Below are 21,692 nucleotides of genomic sequence, written 5' to 3'. Positions count from 1 at the left end.
GGCAGAGGGAGAAGGAAGCTCCATGCAGGGAGCCGGATGTAGGACTTGATCCCGGCACTCGGGGATCACGCCCTGGGCTGAAGGCAGATGCTCAGCCGCTGAGCCACCCAGGTGTCCCTTCTTTTTTCTTTTTTTTTTTTTTTTAAGATTTTATTTGAGAGAGAGAACAAGCATAAGCAGGGGGAGGGGCAGAGGGAGAGAGAGAAGCAGACTCCCCGCTGATCTGGGAGCCTGATACGGGACTCCATCCCAGGACCCTGAGATCATAAAATGAGCTGAAGGCAGATGTTAAACTGACTGAACCACCCAGCTCGCCCCTCGAGCACAGAATCTTCTTATCGCCCTCAGCCCTGGGCCTGGCAATGACTTCTTTTCCGTGATTTTTTTTTCCCTTCTCACAGTGAAACTGTCACCTGCGTTTTTCTGAGGAGGACACCAACACTCTGAGAGGTAAAGTAGCTTGAAGGCAGCCAGCTAGAGCCACTGGACTCCCAAGTGCAGTGCTCTCTAGCAGAAGCCAGAAATGAGTCACTTGTTAGGAAATGGGGCAAATCATGCAGGGGTGGTAGGAATGCCTTTGAATAAGGAAGCTCCAGGGCTGATTCTGCAGGAGAAAGAAGAGACATCTCTTCTCCCCCAACTCTTGCCCTACCCCACTCTAGATAGTCCCCAAGGCCTATGGATTCTGTCCTATTATAGAGATGACCTCTACAACTCCTCATCAGAGTTGTCCAAACCTACCACCTGAGATGGCTGACAAGTTCTGATGAGGACTGGGTGTGAAACACCCACCACAGGGCCCAGTGTGTCAAACGTGCTTGGTGACAGCTGACAAATGTCAGTTCTCCCTCCTCCCTACCACTGCCACTAAATCAATTAATTCCACCTGCTGCCTCATAATGGACTCCATCCCCTGGTCCCCAGCTCCACATGCCAGCAGGGTCCAGGCCACCATCCACAGAAGACTGTGACAGTGCTCACCTGGTCCCCTGCCTCAGTCTCCCCTCCTGATCCATCCCTACTGAGTGGCCACTCCAAAGACAAATCTAATCATGGCCTCTGTCTCTTGCCTCTCAGCTGGACAACCCTCCTTTCCTTGATTAACCAAAGTTACTTTGGTTGTTTTCTGTTTTGTTTTGTTTTTTTAAATTAAGATCATTTTTTACAGCAAGTTTAGGTTCGCAGCAAAATTGAGAGGAAGGTACAGAGACCTCCCATTGCCCACACATATGTATAGTGTCCCCCACTGTCAACATCTGCACCGAGTGGGAATGTTTGAACAAGTGACAAACCTACAATGATACATCATAGTCACCAGAGCCATAATTTACACTAGGGTTCACTCTTGTTATACATTGTACATTTGTTTGCACAAATGTGTAATGACATGCATCTATTATTATGGTATCATACAGAGTATTCTCACTGCCCTAAAAATTCTCTGGTCTCCATCTATTAACACCTTCCTCCCATCCCCATTCCACCCTTGGCAACTACTGATTTTTTTTTTTTTTTTTTTTTTTTTTTTACTGTTTCTATACTTTTGTGTGTGTCTCTCTCTACTTTTGCCTTTTCCAGTAGTCACTTAATTGGAATCATACAGTATGTAGCCCTTTCCAGATTGGCCCCTTTCACTTGGTAATATGCCTTTAAGTTTCCCCCTTATCTTTTCATGGCTAGAGATCTCAAAAATCTTTTTAGCACTGAATAATATTCCATTGTCTGGATGTACTACAGTTTCTCCTCTGGTATCTTTTATAAAATTGCCATTTTTATACCAGCGTCTCCAGGCGTCTGAGCCTGACGGGTCCAGAAACCATACAATAAAAAGAGGCACCTTCCCAGTCAAATCTTTTTAGCTGAAGATGTATAGGAAAATAACATGGAATAGAAAACAAAAGTCATTTGAACATTAATATTAGGCTCAATATTTTGACACCAATTTTGTGGGCCAATCAGGTTAAGCTTACTACCACTTTCTTCCCAATTTCTGTCTGCTCTTTGAGGAACTCTAGTAGAAAACTATGGGAAGGGGCACCTGGGTGGCTCAGTGATTGAGCGTCTGCCTTTGACTCAGGTCATGATCTTGGAGTCCCGGGATTGAGTCCCACATCAGGCTCCCTGCATAGAGCCTGCTTCTCCTTCTTCCTGTGTATCTGCCTCTCTCTATCTGTGTCTCTCATGAATAAATAAATAAAATCTTGAAAGAAAAGAAAAGAAAGAAAGAAAACTCTGGAAAGCCCAGGTTACGATATTAGTCAGTTATTAAGCATTAACTCTGCCCAACCAACCCCTCCTCCCCAAAGACCAATAGCATCTAATTCACTATGTCATTTTCCTATCATCGGTGAATTACATCATCAACAATAGTTCCAAAATTGATTGAGCTGGCTGAGAGAGAAGGGCCAATTAAATGCTTGACACCTGCCTTCATTTATTCAATTAAATTCATGTTCAAAATGGCACCTACTAGAACTTACAGGAGGTTTATAAAGCCATAAGGATTATTTTCCTGCTTAACAAGGTGAATCAATAAAAGATGTTTCATTTACTAATACAGTATATTACTGTAATACAGATGTTCAATTTGCTAAGACAGTTTCAAACAGGACACGTGTTATGATTTGGCATTTGTGTGGTGCCTTGCAAGCTTCACGGTGTACTGAGGAGCATTAATTAGTCACACCAGTTGTCACAAAATAGATTGAACTGTTTTTTTCAAAACACATCTTAAGCTGCTAAGGATACATAAAATGAAGGTGAAGTCCAATCAAATTTAACAGGCCTAAAATAAATTGTCCTCCAAACCAACTCCTAAAAAAAACAGAATCAGCCTTCTGGAAACTAGCAGCTTTTGATCAGAGAAGCATAATACCTCGTCAAGAGGAAACAGCAGGACAGAATGGTGGCAGAGCCCCGGGAGAGAGACTGTATCCAGCTCAGCAAGGACAAAGGACAGATCCTGGGGTCTGACAGGCACTGAAGAGCCAGCCTCAGGGCATCACTTAAGACCCTGAAGCCAGCAAGTGCCAAGGGTTAGAAAGCGGAAGCCACACATCTGTGGTTTTAAAAGAAAACATCATCAGTCTCCTCTAGGCTGTCTCCCATCTAGGGCCTGAGCAGAGACTGGATACTCGCAGAAAGCTGTCCAGTGGTGACAACAATCAACAGGGCCTTGTGAGTTAAAGGCCAGCCTTGCTGCATGAATTTAATTTCCCTGCCCCACTGAGTGACAGGCGATGTAGACCACAAAGAAATGCCAGTAATGAATTCTGTTCTGTGACACTCCAAGGTTTCCCAAACAACTTAAGACAGGGAGGTCCCTACGGCTGACTCCCAGTGGCCTGGCTTCATGGAAGCTCAGCATGATCAACTGTATTCAACTACCCATGGCCGAGTTCCTAAACACATGAATAGTGCTGTCTGTCCTGGGCCCTCAGTGGCTGAGGAATAAGTCCCCATCCTTGCCATTGGGAGTTCACAGCCTGCAAAGGAAGAGAATGAGCAGTAAACAAGCTGCTCCAGTACAGGCCAGTGCATTAAAGGTACTGGACTCAAGATAGGAGCCAACGTGTCACCAGGACCCAGAGGAAAGAGGCAATTCTGTGGAGGGGTGTTGGGAAAACATCCCCTAGGATTTCAGACAGCTTGGGTTCTAGATCAATGGGTAAGGTTTCAACAGGCAGAGACAATAGGCAAGGGCGCTACAGGCAAGGTAACCTGTAAGCAGAAGCACAGAACCCTACAAGTCCAAGGCCACACTCAGGGCATCTCAAACAGCAAGAATAGCTAGAATGAGACCAAACAATGGAAAGATAGGGCTGCAAACATTGATTACAGCAAGTTTTCAGAACACAAAGCTAATATACAAAAACCAACTGCTTTCCCATATACCAGCAATGAGTAAGTGGAATTTGAAATTAAAAACACAAAACCATTTACATCAGCACCCCAAATAATGAAATATTAGGCATAAATCTAACAAAATATCTACAAGATCTATGAGGAAAATTACAAAACACTGAAAAACAAAATCAAAGGACTAAATAATGAGATATTGTATGCTCACGGATAAGACTCAATATTGTCATCATGTCAGTTCTTCCCAATTTGATCTATTGATTCAGTGCAATCCCAATCAAAATACCAACAAGTTATTTTGTGCATATAAACACACTGATTCTACAGTTTATATAGAGAGGCAAAAGACCCACAATAGCCAACACGAGACTGAAGGAGAACAAATTTGAAGGAAAGACACTATTCAATGTCAAGACTTACTATAAAGCTACAGTAATGAAGACAGTGTGGTTTAGCGAAAGAAGAGACAAAAAGATCAATGGAACAGAACGGAAAGCCCATAAATATAGTCAACTGATCTTTGATAAAGGAGCAAAGGCAATACAATGAAACAAAGTCTTTCCAACATATGTTGCTGGAACAACTGGACATCCACACACATAAAAATGAAGCTAGACACAGACCACTCACCCTTCACAAACACCATCTCAACAAACTCTAAGCTTCATTCATTTACCAATCTCTAACAGACTTTACTGCTAGCAGAAAGCAAGAGGACATGAAATATTTAGATACAGCCCTATGCACCTGTGTAGGAAAAAGACAGACTTCAGAACCAGATGGGGTTCAAATTCTGGCTTCTCGAATTACTAGTTATGTGACCTTAAACCCCACCCCCCAGACTTAAGTCCCCCACTGTCAAGTGGAGACCACAACATCCTATCACCTGTCACTATGCAGGTTAGGTCAAAGAGTTCACCTCACCAAACTGCCTTTCCTAAGATGTTTGAAGCTTGTCAGTGTCAGTTTGCAGAAACTTCCTCCACTTCTCCAATTGGTGCTCTGGGATTTCGAAGAAGTATGAAAAGCCCTTTGTTACTTGTTGGCTTTTGTCAGTGAGACAATGGAAATTGCTTCATAACACTCCCGTTTCTTCCTGGGAACTCCCAAACTTTCTGCTCTGGTTTGCACGGAAATGTCTGTCTTTCTTTCCCCAGCTTGACCACTGCTATCCTGTCTGCTCCCTCAAGTGGAGATAAGTTTCTACCCACCACATCTTCTCATGACTGCTCCTTTTTCTATCAGAGTGTTAAGCTGACCACTATGTCCCTCACTTTTTCCTTCCAAGGCTGTGGCATGCACCATGCTTGATCAAGACACACACTTTAACCAACCCCGTACCTCCCAACAAAATTTGCTTTTAATTGTATTTATTTATTCATGAGAGACACAGAGAGAGGGGCAGAGACACAGGCAGAGGGAGAAGCAGGTTCCCTGCAGGGAGCCTGATGCAGGACTTGATTCCAGGACCCCAGGATCACGACTTGAGCCAAAGGCAGATGTTCAACCACTGAACAGGTGCCCCCAACAAAATTTTTAAACCTTTCATCTTGTCTACTCAGATTTATTAAAGGAAATAAATTATTTTTTTATTTAAATATGCTTTTTATAATGAAGATACAAAACAATCATTGTTAAGAAGCTGACATGAGGGCAGCCCTGGTGGCTCAGCAGTTTGGTGCCACCTTCAGCCTGGGGTGTGATCCTGGAGACCCGGGATTGAGTCCCATGTCGGGCTCCCTGTATGGAGCCTGCTTCTCCCTCTGCCTGTGTCTCTGCCTCTCTCTCTCTCTCCCTCTCTGTGTCTATCATGAATGAATAAATAAAAAATCTTAAAAAAAAAAAAAAGAAGCTGACATGATTTTTCCATAGCACAGGTCAGGGAGAGCTGCTTATCACCTGTCACCTTGGGAGGATGGGCTATGACCAAGGGGAGCTTCCCCGAGAAGGATTTTGAGGCCACATTCCCATTCAGCAAGGAGGAAGGAGCACTGTGATGGATTAGCAACATCCTGGAGGACAACACTGGCACCTGTGGTTGTGCATGCCATCCCTCCTCGTCTGCTCCAGCACAACCAGCAGGGCACGCCCAAGTGGTACATGGACTCCCACAAAGGTCACAATTCTGAAGCACATGCCATTCACTGAACCCACGTGTTGAGTCGCTGTTACCTGCAAAGCACATAATAAATCCACTCAAGGAATCAAATTTAGACTCTGGCTTAAACATTGACAACTCAAAAGGAAGAGACATTGCCTGGGACACGAAGCAGAATAAAGTAAAATCAGGTCAAGGCTGTTTGCTGCGGGACAGCAGAGAGGAAGAAGCAGGCATTCCCCCTGAGGGGCCGGGTGAGTCTTCCATAGAAGGTACCTGAGGCAGGAAAGGGGACTCCAGGTGGGGTAAGTGACAGAGCCTCAGAGATGTGAGAGCACACAGCATGCTAGGCAAGGACAGGAACTGTAGCGCCCCATGGCTGAATGTGTAGGGAGCAGGGAGGAGGCCAGTCAGGGAGGACTCTAGGACCAGATGCACTCTGTAGACCACCGCCAGCCACCATGCTTTGGAGAAACAAGGGACATGATCCAGTTGCAGCTTGAAAACAATAACACTTACCACAACCACAGGTGCAAGCACTCACCTCTCATCTGGCACAACACCAAGGGCAGCATCTAAGTTCATGCTTGCCACAGCTGACTCTTGTGTTCCAAGTGAGGCTCAGAGGAGCTGAGAAATCTGCTCACCGTCCTGTGCCTATAAACAGCAGCACTAGGACTGGATGTGAATTGGGTCCTACTGGTTCCAGAGGCTCCATGCCCCCTCCAGGTGAAGGAATGGACAGAGAGCCAAGAGGACAGGGCCAGGGAGAGGAGAGGAGGCATGAAAGGAGATGGAGTCAGAAAGAGAGAAATGAAAAAAAAAAAAAAAAAAAGAAAGAGAGAAATGAAAGGTGAGGAATAGACAAGCCAAGACATTGTGACAAGAATAGAGAGACCAGAGGCACCTGGTCTTTGGCTCAGGTCGTGATCCTGGGGTCTTGAGATCGAGTCCCTTATCGGGCTCCCTGCAGGAGCCTGCTTCTCCCCCTGCCTTGTCTCTGCCTCTCTCTGTGTTTCTCAGGAACAAATAAATAAGATCTTAAAAAAAAAAAAACAAAAACAAAAAGAATGGAGAGACCAGCACCGAAAAACCTTACCATAGTGGATACTTTAGGATTTCATTTGGCACTTCGGGATGGGAAAGGGTCTGCCGTTCATTCAGCACTGACAAGTGCCAGGCACCGTACTTGGCACCAGCAGGGCCAACACAGGTGACCAGGCCATGACCACACACACCATGACCAGCACCTCCAAGACATGAGCAGCAATCATGCACCCACTTGGGGGCTATATAGTCATCCATTTGGGCTGCTATGAGAAAAAATCATAGACCCGCATAGGCTTTTGAACAGCAGAAACATATTTCTCACAGTTCTGGAAGTCTGAGATCAGGGTGTTGCAGGAGCAGGTCGTGGTGAGAGCCCGCTTCCAGGTTACAGACTGTTCACCTCTCTTGGTGTGTCCTCATGTCGCAGAAGGGGCAAGGGAGCCTTCTGGGGTCTCTTTGGTAAGGGCACTGATTCCCATTCATGAGGATGGAGCATCTCCCCAAAATCCCACTTCTTAATGTTATCACATTGGGGTTTAGATTTCAACAGATGAATTTACAGCAGGGGGGACACAAACATTCAGACCACTACAGTCTTTCTGGAAGGCTGGGGCAGAGAGCTAGTAAAAGGCCTGAGCCAGACTAGGCTTTACAGCTGTGGGCTGTGAGGACCAGGCTTGAGTTATGAGCTTCATAAGAAGTCTCTGGAAGAGTCTGACCAATGAGAGACTTGATCACAGTGGTGTTTTAGAAAGAGAACAGCTGGGTTATGCCCAGGTAGGAGGAATTAGTCCTTTTGAAGTTAAAAAGGAGAAGCATGCTGGAAAGGCTACACCTTCAGCCTTGGGGCACTACAGTTCCTGTCCTTGCCCAGTGAGAAGGATCTCACTGAGTGTAGTGAGTGGTTTCAGGTGAGGCTGGAGGCAGGGAGGACAACGGGAGGCTGCGGTGATCCAGGCGAGAAGTGAGCAGAGCTGACAGCAGCAGTGTCCTGCTGGTGTGGAGGGGTGTGGAGGGAGATGCCCAGGGGAGATTAAACACTCCTGGGACTCCGACTGGTCTAAGGCAGAAGATGCAGGGGAGGCTTGGGTGACAGCCAGCTCTCAAGCCTGAGTGAAAGACACAGGTGCTTTCACCAGGCAGTAGTGAAGACAAAGCGATGGAGACGTGAAAGTCTCAGTTTTGAAATGCCTGTTAGAGACAGCAAGGTCAGGGCAGCCAGCAGGCAGCTGGAGACGCAGCCCACAGCTGAGCAGAGATGCAGAGCAGGTCCCTGCCCCCATAGCATCCTGGGAACCGTGGCAGAAGGGTTTACACACACTCGTCTTACCTCCTCACACTGACCGCAAGTTGTTCATGTCCTGGTCCCTGGTCTACACTTCTTTGATCACAACGGAAAGGGCTTTAAGGCCCCCCCCACCACTGCCCACCCCCTGCCCCACCTTGATGGCTCCCCTGGAGTCTAAGCTGCCATCAATTGCCCCGTTACAAATCTAAGAAATAAGCAGTTCCGCCAAAAAAGGGCATAGTTAAACCAAAGTGACAGGCCATCTTCCCAAAAGCAAAATACACATAGGGGGAAAAAAAAGAACGCTGAAAAGTTCTGGCAGAGGACAGCACATAAACACATTCCAAGGCATTGCATGACTTTTATGCAACATTGACCAAGCCGGTCAATAATTTAAGGGGAGGGGAAAAAATCCGCAAGTTGACATAGCAACTGTCACATCGCATTACTCGGGCTACCATTCCCATACAGATGTCTTCCTTAAAGGAAAACACTTCCCCAGATGCCCCATGAACTTGGGCGCCTCTCTGCCATGGAGAGAGAAACATCTGGTTTGCAGCAGATTTGCAACAGCCTCCCTGTGGTTCTCAGGCCTTTCTTGCCTTAAGCACTTTTGTTTTCATGCATCTAGATCTTAACTTAAGGAAGAGGGACAAGATGGGGTGCCTAGATCCTGGACTGCGGGGTGGTGGGGCAGAAAGAAACCCTCATCAAAGCTAGTCCATCTAGAAAGGGAATCTTAAAGCCCCAGGCTGGACCAGGGCAAGCACGGAGAGTTTTTCAGGACTCCGGGAAGCAGAGAGAGGTGCAGACAGCCCAAAGGGCACTGGTAAAACCCTCGGATGCCTCACAGATGCACCCCCACCCCCAGACAATGGCTCCATCTTTGGCACTAGAAATATTTTCCTTGGACCTTCCCTGTTTTGCAAATACCATTCGTCCCTTGGTAAGAATGACATGTCTTTGTTTGCGAGATGCTGTTTTCCCCTATGCTTAAGTCCAACTCACAGTAAGTGCCATAAATTAACAGGGAATAAAGAAGAAAATCCCAAATAATAGCCAACATGTGTTCCCCAAACGCAACGCTGTCACTGTGAATAGCTCTTCAATCTGCACCCGTCACTGCTCAAGGGAAACAGAGCCCTCCATTTCTAGCACGGAGATCCTCTAGCTTAAGTGAACTTGGGTCCCACTGAGCCAGGGATGGGGTCAGGGGAGTCATCTTCACTGCCGGGAAGAGCAGGTGCATTCCTGGCCAGAACTCTTCTCCCCCAAACTGTTAAAACCACTTCAGTGGGACTCCACCCATGTGGAAGATGGGAGGAGGAACCCAACCTGGGCCAACGTTTACCTCTGCAATACCCAGAAAAGCACAGGCTCAAACACCAAGATCCAATGTCCACATGATCAGAAGAAGCTGCAATAATAGGGTGCCTGCTAACCAGGTGGTCCCTGGACACATGGTTTCATGAGCTTGTGAGGACACCACGTTTCAAAGCCAGAAAAACTGCAATTAAATAAATAAAATCTTTTTAAAAAAGAAAGTAGGACGCCTGGGTGGCTCAGTGGTTGAGCATCTGTCTTTGGCTCAGGGCGTGATCCCGGGGTCCTGGGATTGAGTCCCGCGTCAGGTTCCCTGTGGGGAGCCTGCTTCTCCCTCCGCCTGTGTCTCTGCCTCTCTCTCTGTGTCCCCTATGAATAAATGAATAAAATCTTTAAAATTAAAAAAAAGGGATGCCTGGGTGGTTCAGCAGTTGAGCGTCTGCCTTCGGCCCAGGATGTGATCCTGGAGTTCTGGAATTGAGTCTCACGTCGGGCTCCCTGCATGGAGCCTGCTTCTCCCTCTGCCTGTGTCTCTGCCTCTCTCTCTGTGTCTCTCATGAACAAATAAATAAAATATTTTAAAAAACAAAAATTAAAAATTAAAAATTAAATTAAAAAAAAAAAACCTGCAACTACTCCTTCTCATGATGAAATTCAGAGTTTACCAGGCCTACAAGCCTCTCCTCCACCCCTGCCTTAGTAGCCTAGCCTGCTTTTTACTGGGTATACAGAAACCATTTCATTGGGTCAGACTGACAGGCTCATCCTGCTCAGTAGAGCTGTGTTTAAGCCCCATTCATCTCCCCACCCCAACACCAGGAGGTCAGGCCTTTCCCTTTAAGGCACACTTAGGACTTGGAGCTGCCCTAGCGGTGTCCCTTTCTGGGGGTCAGAAATTCATGGCATCCTTCCGCCACCACATTCCCTTCCGGCCTTCTGACCTTGACCCCTCCCCAGAAAGCTGGACAGAGCGCTCAGGGTGAGGAGCATCCCAGGTAGGGTTCCCCAATCCTGAAGCCCCCTGGGCAGCTCAGGGGCACACCCCCCACGCCCGACCACCCCACCCACCTGCCCTGAACGCAGCCCAGCGTCGGCTTGGACTGGACTCGGGCCTGGCGTGTCGCAATCCCACCCGGCCCATGACAGCCACTGGGAAGGCGGGCTCCGCGGCGGTTCCAATTTCATCCGAGTGTTTGCCTTGGCTCTTGCTACCGCTGCAGGCCTAGAATGGGCATGCTTTTCCAGGAAAAAATCATCATTTTTTGATCCCCTGCTTGTTTTTCTCAGGGTGCACATGACATGCAATCACCAAAAACTGTAAATAAATTAGCAGCAATTTGAAGGATGAGTGTTATGCTTGGTCACAAAACGTCCTGGAAGCGAGCTAGGGGGATAGATGTTCTAATCAGAGAAGTCAACATGTGGTGAAGACTGCAAACAATCTCTACTCCGGCTGCCTTCTCTGGAAGTATCTTGCTTTCCTATCAGCCTTGCCGCCTCCCCTGCACAATCTGTCTGCCCTGCATGGGAAGCTGACAAGAATTCACCCAACAGGGTCTGGGAAGAGCCCTCACCTCAAAGAGCTGACCATCCCTCGAAGAAGACCAGCCACAGGAAATGACTGGAGAGACCAACAGCCACAGGTGACCAACTACAAAGTGATGTGCCCCTCCCTGAAGATGTGCCCAGGCCCCAGGGCCCCACCCAAGCCCCTCTGTCTGATTTGAGGTCCCACAGACCCTTCAGAGCTCAGCTTACCCTCACCCCAAGTTTTTCCTTCCAAGTCACCCAGCACTGTTGGTACCACCACCAAGCCCAGCTGAAACCCAAGCCTTCCCCAGCCCTTCCTCCCCGCACCTGCTATCCACCCCCAATCCTGTGTCACTCCCACTGTTTGTCCAACCAGTACCCTCCCCACCAGACAAGCCCTCGGCCCTAACCACCTCCTGAGGGTTTGTTAGCTTGTCTTTCTATTCATCCTCCCTCTGGGCATGCAGAAGGCATTCTGCAAAGGGCTGAAGATCTGAACAGGACCCATGTCTCCAGCCCCAGAACCTACTCACCCTGCAGAGCATCACTAGGCATCTTTCTAACTGCCCTCAGCATGGCCTCCTTGCAGCCAAGGGCCAGGGGCATCATGAGAAGGTTCTGAGAAAGACACATCAAAATATTCAAAGAAGGGGACTGGTGTGAGGGGAGCCTGGTTGTTCAGTCAGTTAAGCATCTGCCTTCGGCTCAGGTCACGATCCTGGCTCCTAGGATCAAGCCCTGCATCAGACTCTTGGTTCAGCAGGGAGTCTGCTTCTCCCTCTCCATCTGCCCTCTCCCCAGTCTGCTTTCTCTTATGTATGTATGTATGTATATATGTATTAAAAGAAGGGACTGGTGTGAGTCATGGCCAGACTCTCCAAGATGTGGAACTGCAGGGAGTGCATGATGGGGACCATTTTCCAGGTCCCCTGTGCCTCTGCAGGCACTCCATCAGGTACAGAGCCCCTAGCCCTGCAGGGCAGAGGAGCAGCCTGTATGGCCACTGCATGACTACCAATGAGCGCAAATGCTGGAGAGAGAGCCAGAGATCCCAGGAAATAGACAGTGGAAAACCCCTGCCCCCTATTTTGACCAGACTGCCATTTCCCTACCAAGAACCAGGGTTGGTCCCTCCCCACACCCAGCAAGACCCAAAAGACCCCTTATTCTGGAAACTTCTGTAGCACTCTGGCATCGGTTCTTCTTCATTTGATGCAATTATAAATTGCTGCTTTTAATCAGCCTCTGGACATTCTTTACCATCCACACTGATCATCTGACCACTAGGTTTTATATGAAAAAAAAAAAAAAATTGAACAGATCATTGTCAGAAAAAGTGCTGGAAAAAAAAAAAAAAAAAAAAAAAAACCTGGCAAGTTTCCTAACATGGAGAATAGGTAGAGATCACCTAGGAAAACTACATATGTGGCTCAGGAGCTTGCAGAGAGACCTTCCAATAGAAAGGATCAGATGTTAAAAGAATAAGTGTGGGGGTGGGGGGCACTTGGGTGGTTCCGTGGTTGAGCATGTGCTTTCAGCTCAGGTCGTGATCCCAAATCAGTGGTCCCAAGTCCCACATCAGCCTCCCTGAGGTAAGCCTGCTTCTCCCTCTGCCTATGTCTCTGCCTCTCTCTCTCTCTCTTTGTGTCTCTCATGAATAAATAAATAAAATCTTTAAAAATAAATAAAAAGAATGAGTGGAGAGATGGGAGCCCCCTCATAACAAAGGCCAGGCCCCCAGGCCCAGCACAATCCTTTAAGATCACATGGGAAAGGCTGGAGCACTGAGTAAGTCTGGGCTGGCTGGGAAAACATTCAAGAAAATAGAATGAGCAGCCAGAGGAGACTGGCTCAACTCGGAGGGGAGAACGTGGAGGGAGGAACACACCTTAGCCAGATGCTCTAAGTCACAGAGGACCATCTTCACTGTTAAAGTGGAATGTCACCAAATTAGGAGCAAGGTTGGCCACTGGAAATAGTGGAATGGCAAGAGGGGTTCATGAGCTACTTTTGGAGAAGCTCAAGTCTCTAGACACAGTGAATTTATGTCCCAGGGGCCAGAAAGTCCTGTGAATGTGATTCTGAAGCTATAACCCTTCATCTCGGAGAGCATGGGAGGTCAGAAGTGGACCAAAAAAAAACCCAAAAATGAACCAGTGCTATCCTAGTGTGTTAGGGGAAGATGGAGATCTTGGAACCTATCCCTGGTTCCCTGAACATCCCCTCTTCATGACAGTCTAGGGTGAATTATAAAAGATGGTCCATAAGGACCCCAGAAAACAAAGATGGGATTTAAAATCAGCATGGATTCACCAAGACCAAAGAAGATACACTGGCCTCACTCCCTTTTCTGACAAGTGTTCCAGGCTAGTGTTAGAAAATAATTAAACATATGTAATGTTAATTTCACTAGCCAGATTTCCCTCCATTCTTAATCTCGGGCATGCATTTCATAAAACCTCTTTAAATACCCTTGTGGATGAACCAGAAATGTATGCTAAATAATGGGATGAGTGTATGTTCAGTGGTATGATAACTGCATGAATTTTAAAAACCAGCATTTCCAGGGGCACCTGGGTGGCTCAGTCAGGTAAGCAGCCTACTTTTGACCTCAGATCTTGTCTTGATCTCAGGGTTGTAAGTTCAAGGCCCACAGTGGGCTCCACACTGGGTGTGGCGCCTACTTAAAAAAAAAAAAAACAGTATTTTTTTAATTACTTGGATTAAAAACTAAAGAATGCACACCTTTAGGGGCACCTGGCTGGCTCAGTCAGTGAAACATGAGACTCTTGATCTTGGGTTCGTGAGTTCAAGCCCCACATGGGGGGGGGGGGAGAGAGAGAGAGAGAGAAAGAAGAAAAGAAGAAAGAAAGAAAAGAAAAAAGAAAAGAAAAGAAAAGAAAAGAAAAGAAAGAAAAAAAGAAAAGAAAAGAAAAGAAAAGAAAAGAAAAGAAAAGAAAGAAAGAAAGAAAGAAAGAAAGAAAGAAAGAAAGAAAGAAAGAAAGAAAGAAGCTTAAAATAAGAAAAGAAAGAATGCACCACTTCAGAAAGTAAAATACCTTCTGAAGAAGAGTCTGACTGGATACAAGGACTTCCTCTTCCAACAAGCAAAGTTTTCTTAGATATGACACCAAAAGCACAAGCAACCAAACATAGATAAACTGAGCATAATAAAAATGTTAAAACTTTTGGGCATCAAAGGACAGCATCAAGAAAGTAAAAAGACAACCCACAAAATAGAAGAAAATTTTTGCAAATCATATATCTAGTAAGGATCTTGTATCTAGAATATATAAAGAATTCTTACAATTCAAAAACAAGAACGCAAATAATCCAATGTAAAAATCAGGCAGAGTCTGAATAGATACAGTTGTCCAAAGAAGACATAAAAATGTCCAGTTAACACTTGAAAAGATGTTCAACATCATTAGTCATCAGGGAACTGCAAATCAAAACTACAGTGAGTCTAAAAAATAAAAATAAACATAAAATAAATAAATAAAATTTTTTTAAAACCACAATGACTCCTTGACATTGGTCTCGGCAATGATTTTTTTTTTTTTTTTGAGATGTGACACCAAAAGCAAAGGCAACAAAAGCAAAATAAACAAGTGGGATTTCATCAAATTGAAAAGCAAAGCCTCTACACAGCAAAGAAAACCATCAACAAAATGAAAAGGCAACCTACTAAATAGAAAACATCTGCAAATCATATATTTGATAAAGGGTTACTATTCAAAATATATAAAGAACTCCTACAACTCCACAGCAAAACAAACAATCCTATCACAAAATGGGCAGAGGATCTGTGTGATACTGTGACTTATGATAAGGAATATATATATAGTTGATCTTCATCCCCCATTTCTGGCAGAGCTCCTAAAACCATTGCAATTTCTTAAGTGACAAAGCTGTTTCTTGTTATGTTACCGAGGCGACTATTGGAGCTTCTAAAGATAGAGGCTGGTGGTCAGGAGAACCAGCGATGTAAATAGTCATGTCCACTTTCAATCTCATCACCTCAACCTTTGAGAGGAAGAGAGGGCTCGAGGTAGAATCAATTGCCAGTGGCCAATGATTTAATCTATCATGTCCATATCAAGAAGGAGAATGGCTCAGAGAGTTTCCAGACTAGTGAACAAGAGGAGGTGCGAGGAGACTGGTGTGCCTGGAGCAGGCATGAAAGCTCCTCGCCCTTTCCACATACCTGGCCCTATACAATTCTTCCATCTGCTTCTTCTGAGTTTGATCCTTTTATATAAACCATGCTGATTTTAAATCTAGCAAGTGAAATGTTTCTCTGAGCTCTGTGAGCCACTCTAGCAAACAAATCAAACTGAAGAAATAGGAAACTCTGATTTTATAGCCAGGCAGTCTGAAGCACAGGTAACCACCTGGATGTGCAATTGGCATCTGAAGTTCAAAGAGAAGTTCGTGGGAACCTCCAATCTGTAGCCAATTGGTCAAAATTAAAGTAAAAATCTGGGCTTGCAACTACCATCTGCAGGGGATGTGGTGTATCTTGTATCTAAACCCTTACCCTGTGGGATCCGATGCTACCTCTGGGTACATGGTGTCAGAACTGAGTTGAATGGTGTAACACTCAGCTGGTCTATGGAGAATTACTTGGTGTTGTATGGGAAAGCACCCCCTCCACATATTGGAAACTGAGTCTCAGAACACATTTAATAGGAAGAGACATTTTTTTTCCAAAGAAGATATACACACGGCCAACAGGTACATGACAAACTGTTCAATATCACTAACCAACACAGAAATGCAAACCAAAAAGTAGAACATCACCTCATCTCTGTTAAAAATGTCTAGTATCAAAAATACAAGAGACAACAACTATTGGGGAGGATGTGGAGGAAAGGGAACCTTTGTGCACTCTTGGTGGAAATGTATATTGGTGCATCCACAATGGAAAACAGTATGGGGACACCTGGGTGGCTCAGCAGTTGTACATCGGCCTTCGGCTCAGGGTGTGACCCCGGAGTCCGGAGATCGAGTCCCACGTCAAGCTCCCTGCATGTAGCCTGCTTCTCCCTCTGCCTATGTCTCTGCCTCTCTCTCTCTCTCTCTCTCTCTCTATCTCTCTCTCTCTTTCTCCCTCTCTCTCTCTCTCATGAATAAATAAGTACAATCTTTAAAAATAAAAAGGAAACAGTATGGAAGGTCCTCAAAAAATTTAAAATAAAACTACTATATGGTCCAGCAACTGCACTTCTGGTTATCCATTTGAAGGGGAAAAAAACACTGACTAGAAAAGATATATGCATATCTATCCACCCAAAACCTTGTACATGAATTTCCACAGCAGCGTTATTCATAATAGCTAAAAGGTAGAAATGACCCAAATGTCCATCACTGGTAAACGGAGAGACAAAGTGTAGTTTATCCATAAAGTGGAATAGTATTGAGCCATAAAAATAAATCAAGTGTTGCAACATCTACAACATGGTCGATCCTTGAAAACATCATGCTCAGTGAAAGAAATGAGAAAAAACCACTGCATGATTCCATCATAGGAAATGTCCAGCATAGGCAAACTCATAGAAACAGAATAGACTGAGGCACCTGAGTGGCTCAGTGGTGGAGTGTCTGCCTTTGGCTCAAGTCGTGATCCCAGGATCCTGGGATCGAGTCCTGCATCGGGATCTCCACAGGGAGCCCATGTTTCCCTCTGCCTATGTCTCTGCCTCTCTGTGTCTCTCATGAATAAATTTTTAAAAAGAAAGAAACAGAATAGACTGCCTAAGGCTGAAGAGGAGAGGTGGGCAGAAGGAAGTAATACATAAGGGGAGAAGGTTGGTTTCCTTGAGAGATAGTGAAAATTACACGTGGTGATAAATGCCCAACTCTGTGAAGATACTAACAACTATCAAACTGTATGCTTTAAATGGGTACTTGTATGATATGTCAACTATGACTCAATAAATGTTTATATATATATAATGGGAATAAAAGTAGTCTTTCCTGTAGGTTCAAAACATCAACTCCACAAATTTTGGAAGATAGGGTCACGTCTTAATAATGAGCTTGTGGAGACACTTGGGTGGCTCAATGGTTGAATATCTGCCTTTGGCTTGGGTCATGATCCTGGAGTCCTGGGATCAAGTCCCACATCGGGCTCCCTGTGAGGAGCCTGCTTCTCCCTCTGCCTATGTCTCTTCTTCTCTCTGTGTGTCTCTTATGAATAAATAAATAAAATCTTAAAAAAAAAAATGAGCTCATGTTTAAAAAGCCCAGAAGCCAGATATGTATAGTAGTGAGTTAACTATTAGCTGGAGGTGAATCAAACCTTGGGTTGGTTCTACTGAAATGCCATGGCACACTGAGGCTAAGTTTCTGGAAGTAGAACATCCGAGAGGAGGGAGAAAATCTCTCAGCCACCACTCGAGTCTCATTGTTCTTGAGCAAGCATTTCTTTGACAGTAATGTGCCAGTTACCTGGGGATCTTGTTACAGATTCTGACTCAGCAGGCCTGAGTGGGGCCCAAACTTCTGCATTTCTAACAAGCTTCTTGGTGATGTCTTACTGCTGGGCCACGGGCCACACCACTGAGTAAAAGACAGGAAACTGAAGCTCAGAGATGCTAAATAATTTGACCCAAGCCACCCCATTCACCAGGGACAGAGGATTTGAAGTCAGATCTAATTGACTCTAAAAGCCAGGTTCTTTCCACCATAGCATTCATGACATCAGTCCTGGACACCATTTTCCAGGAGAAGCCAGATCTGAATAAAAGAAGAATCCAGGATGGAATAAGCTCTGGAGCCCACGTCACAGGAGGAACAGTTGAAGAATGAGAAATGTGTGACAGACATGGCAACTGGCCCAAGCCTGGGAAGATATATCCTGTGGAGGAGTCATACCTACAAGTCTGGATGGCCCCAGTAGGGGCAACTAGGCCAGGGAGGAGACATATGGATATATCAGTTTGGACTCCTGAAAAATGTTCTAATAGTCAGAGCTGTCCCAGAGTAGAACAGGTTTCCCAGGATGCAGAGGCCCCAGACTAGAAGCTCATGTCCCCCAGATGCCACCTTCCTGATTCTGACAGATTCATACACCAATCTTATTAGCCCTACCACAAAAGAGGCATCATTTGCTATTATAAAAATAAATCTTAGACAAATCTTTCAATTCTAGCTATGGGCTCTCAGCGGGGAGGACTGTTTTCTTATTTTCCTTTGTTTTTAAGATGAACAAGTGTTAGATAAGCATCAAAGGCACGTTAGTGGAAATGAAAACTTTTTCCTTGATATATTTAGGATTGAAATAAAATTCAAAAGATTAGCCATCCTTTTTCTCCTTCTGGAATTCAATCGCACCACCTAAAATCATCTTGGAAAATACTGCATCTAATGATCTTAACAGCCCTTTGATCGTGAGTTTCTGGACCCCTGCCTCCCTCCTCCAAAGCTAAATAGCCCTGGCTTCCTCAAGCCTTCTTTAAATGGTTTCAAGCCTTCTCATCAACCGGTTATTCTCCATGGATAAGTGCCGGTTTGCTTCCTATGTGGCCTGAACAGCACCAAAGAGAACAGAGCTGTAATTGCACTGGGGGATTATCCTTCCATTAATGCAGTCCCAGGTCATGTCTGCTTTCCAGCAGCCCACTTCAATGCTGAGGCTCACTGTGCTTTCTGAGGATGAGAATTGCCATGTGTGTCTTTTTTTTTCTTCCCCAAGTAGTGTAGAGACACATCCTCCCTGGTTCAACCATGATCATTGGTTGCTTTCGGATGAACTCTATAACATTTATCCAATGAGGCAGTTTGGGATCAGTAGAAGGAACAGCTCTCTTACATTCAGGTTGTTCAAACAATAGACTAAACTGACCTAGTGTTGTACCGCCTTCCTACCCATGAGATGTGCAAGCAGAATTCATCAGGGAGGTAATTCAGCAGCCAATGTTTGGTCTGCAGGTGACAAGAAGCCCTCCTACGCTAAAATCCCATGCTTCTGTAACACAACACCCAAAGACAGAGGGAAAACAAGCAAAGGTGTGCCATAATAGAAGAATCCTGCTAGTGTTGTGCCTACTTTCTTTTTTTTTTTTTTAAGATTTTATTTATTTATTCATGAGAGATACAGAGAGAGAGGCAGAGACACAGGCAGAGGGAGAAGCAGGCTCCATGCAGGGAGCCTGATGTGGGACTTGATCCCAGGTCTCCGGGATCAGGCCCTGGGCCGAAGGCGGTGCTAAACCACTGAGCCACCTGGGCTGCCCTTGTGCCTACTTTCTGCCCGGGATGATCCACAGCATCAGAGGTTCTATCACAAATCACTTCCTTCTCTCAACCACCCTAGGAGGTGGGATGTCCCATTTTGCAAAGGCCAAAACTGGCTCAGACCAAATCATTTCTCTGAGTCCCTCCCCAGGCAGCTGGCAGAGCCAGGATGCCAAATTAGTTGTCTCTGATGCTATAGTCCAGGTTCATCCTATTCTATTCTGCAAGTCACAGGAAATGAGAAAGGCCAAAGGCCATCAACTGATGGAAATCTGGAACGCAGTTCTGATTTAATGCAGGAAGTAAGAAAAAGACCACAGCTTTTTTTGATAAGGAGTCTTTTTGTTTTCATCTCTGTAAACACTTGCCATCAGTTAATAATTTTAAAATAGGAGGGATAACAAAACAAGGGGGAAGAAATGAAAGAGAAGACCCTTGAGAAGTACAGAGGTAACTAAAGAACAGGGCGGGGGGGGGGGGGGGGGGGCAAATGTCAGCAGCCTTGGTGACAAACTAGCCTCTGATCAGGGAAACCACCAAGATTGAGCCCCACAGGGACAAAGACAAAGGCATGTGCTTCTCAAACCACCTTGCTGGAGAAAGCATTCCTTGCTTATTCAAGGGGGAAGCTGGAGAACTTCATTACTTACATCCTAAGAGCAGCCTGTCATGAATGTTAACTGCTTGCGCCCCCTCCACCCAGGAATTCAGAATTCTTGGATGTTTTTTTGTTTGTTTGTTTTTGTTTTTTTATTTTTTGTTTTAGGATGTTTTTCTTTTGCTCACAGGGTTATCGGAAATGGCCATAATGGATTTCACCAGCTTCTCAATAATTAATTCATACCTGGGGCTTGTCAAACAGCTACAGATCCCTTTAGATGCCATCTAACCACAGGTACACACACACACACACACACACACACACACAGGGCCTTCCCGGACGGGCCGCCTGGGTGGCTCAGCGGTTTAGCGCCTGCCTTCAGCCCAGGATGTGATCCTGGGGTCCTGGGATCGAGTCCCACATCAGGCTCCCTGCATGGAGCCTGCTTCTCCCTCTGCCTATGTTTCTGCCCCTCTCTCTCTCTCTGTGTCTCTCATGAATAAATAAATAAAATATTTTTTAAAAATTAAAAAAATATATAAAACAACTCTTCAAGCAGAATTTCAAAGGAACTGGGGACAGTACACTCAGGGGTCACAAATGAGCATGCAGATGAAGTGACAAACGGGTCAAAGCTGTGACGAGGACCTAGGGATACCATCAGCCACAGAGCCCATATGTTTCAAGCCACAGGAGGTGCATTTATGCCATCGTGTCTGCTTCTAACTACTAGATTAAAGATCATAAGGTATGGATTACACCTGCATGCTTTTTTGGAATTTGTGCAAAACTTCAGCAAGCACAATAGAGCCCCGGCCAGGAGGAAGACATTCAAAAACTTTATTTAAAGCACTCTTATATATAAGGAAAGGTCCGGAGCGAGATTGCTTGGAGCATATGAATATTTATTAAAATACATTCTTGAAAACAACCAAAAAATTAAGTACAGTATAAATAGGAAACAGATTTATGACTCAGTCATATGTTTACATTATGCAAATTATAGCTAAAGACCCACAACCAGGATGTTGTTAAAAGCCAAAAAAAGGCAGTGGGGGTAAGCGCTTGCTGATATTTGGACATTTTCTTAAAATTGGCAAATGATATTTTGAGTTTTTCTAACAATCTGTTCACTGAGGAGTGCCTGTGGGCACATCTTGTCATTTTCACCAACCTGGTGGTAGAGTGCCAAATTCAAGGCAAAGGCACAGGCCTGGGGTTTTCACAGCCCCCTTTGCTCAGGAAACCAAGGCTCTGTTGGACAGATTTGGGAGTAGTCCTGAACCTGGACCTAAAAGGTCTCACACAGAGCTCAGCCACCCTCAGCCTTGGAGCAATGAAGAGACTTTACCAACATGCCAAAAACTCCAAGACAGCTAGCTAAGCACATTCGTGTTTCCAGATTAACAAGAAAAGAAGCAAAAGCGACAGTCTTTGTGCTGAATAACTTTCTCTACTCAAGGATGTCACCTTGGGCTTTGTGACACCAATCAAGCAGAACATCCTCCAAGTACAAACCCAGGACAGACATGCACAGTGACGGGCAAAGATCTATCTCCAGGGCGGCTGGAGAACTGAAGGAAGCCCCCTTTGCAAATTGTAGCTAAAGAACTCTACCCCAAACTTTCACCAGGTACCACATCATCTAAGGAGGGTTGACCGATGAAGGGTTGGTTTGGTTTTTTTCATTTCTTACACGG

General features: G+C 45.3%; 1 protein-coding gene across 8 annotated transcripts in view; it reads right to left on the bottom strand.

Annotated features, from left to right (window-relative positions):
• Positions 1–21,692, bottom strand: part of LOC112653817 (protein FAM169B) — a 128,225-nt gene that overhangs the window by 72,083 nt on the left and 34,450 nt on the right. The window lies entirely within an intron of this gene.

The sequence above is a fragment of the Canis lupus genome, chromosome 3, assembly GCF_003254725.2.
Source record: "Canis lupus dingo isolate Sandy chromosome 3, ASM325472v2, whole genome shotgun sequence".
NCBI classification, from domain to species: Eukaryota; Metazoa; Chordata; class Mammalia; order Carnivora; family Canidae; genus Canis; species Canis lupus.
The sequence above is the reverse complement of the archived record's forward strand: the minus strand, read 5'-3'. Positions and strand labels throughout refer to the sequence as shown.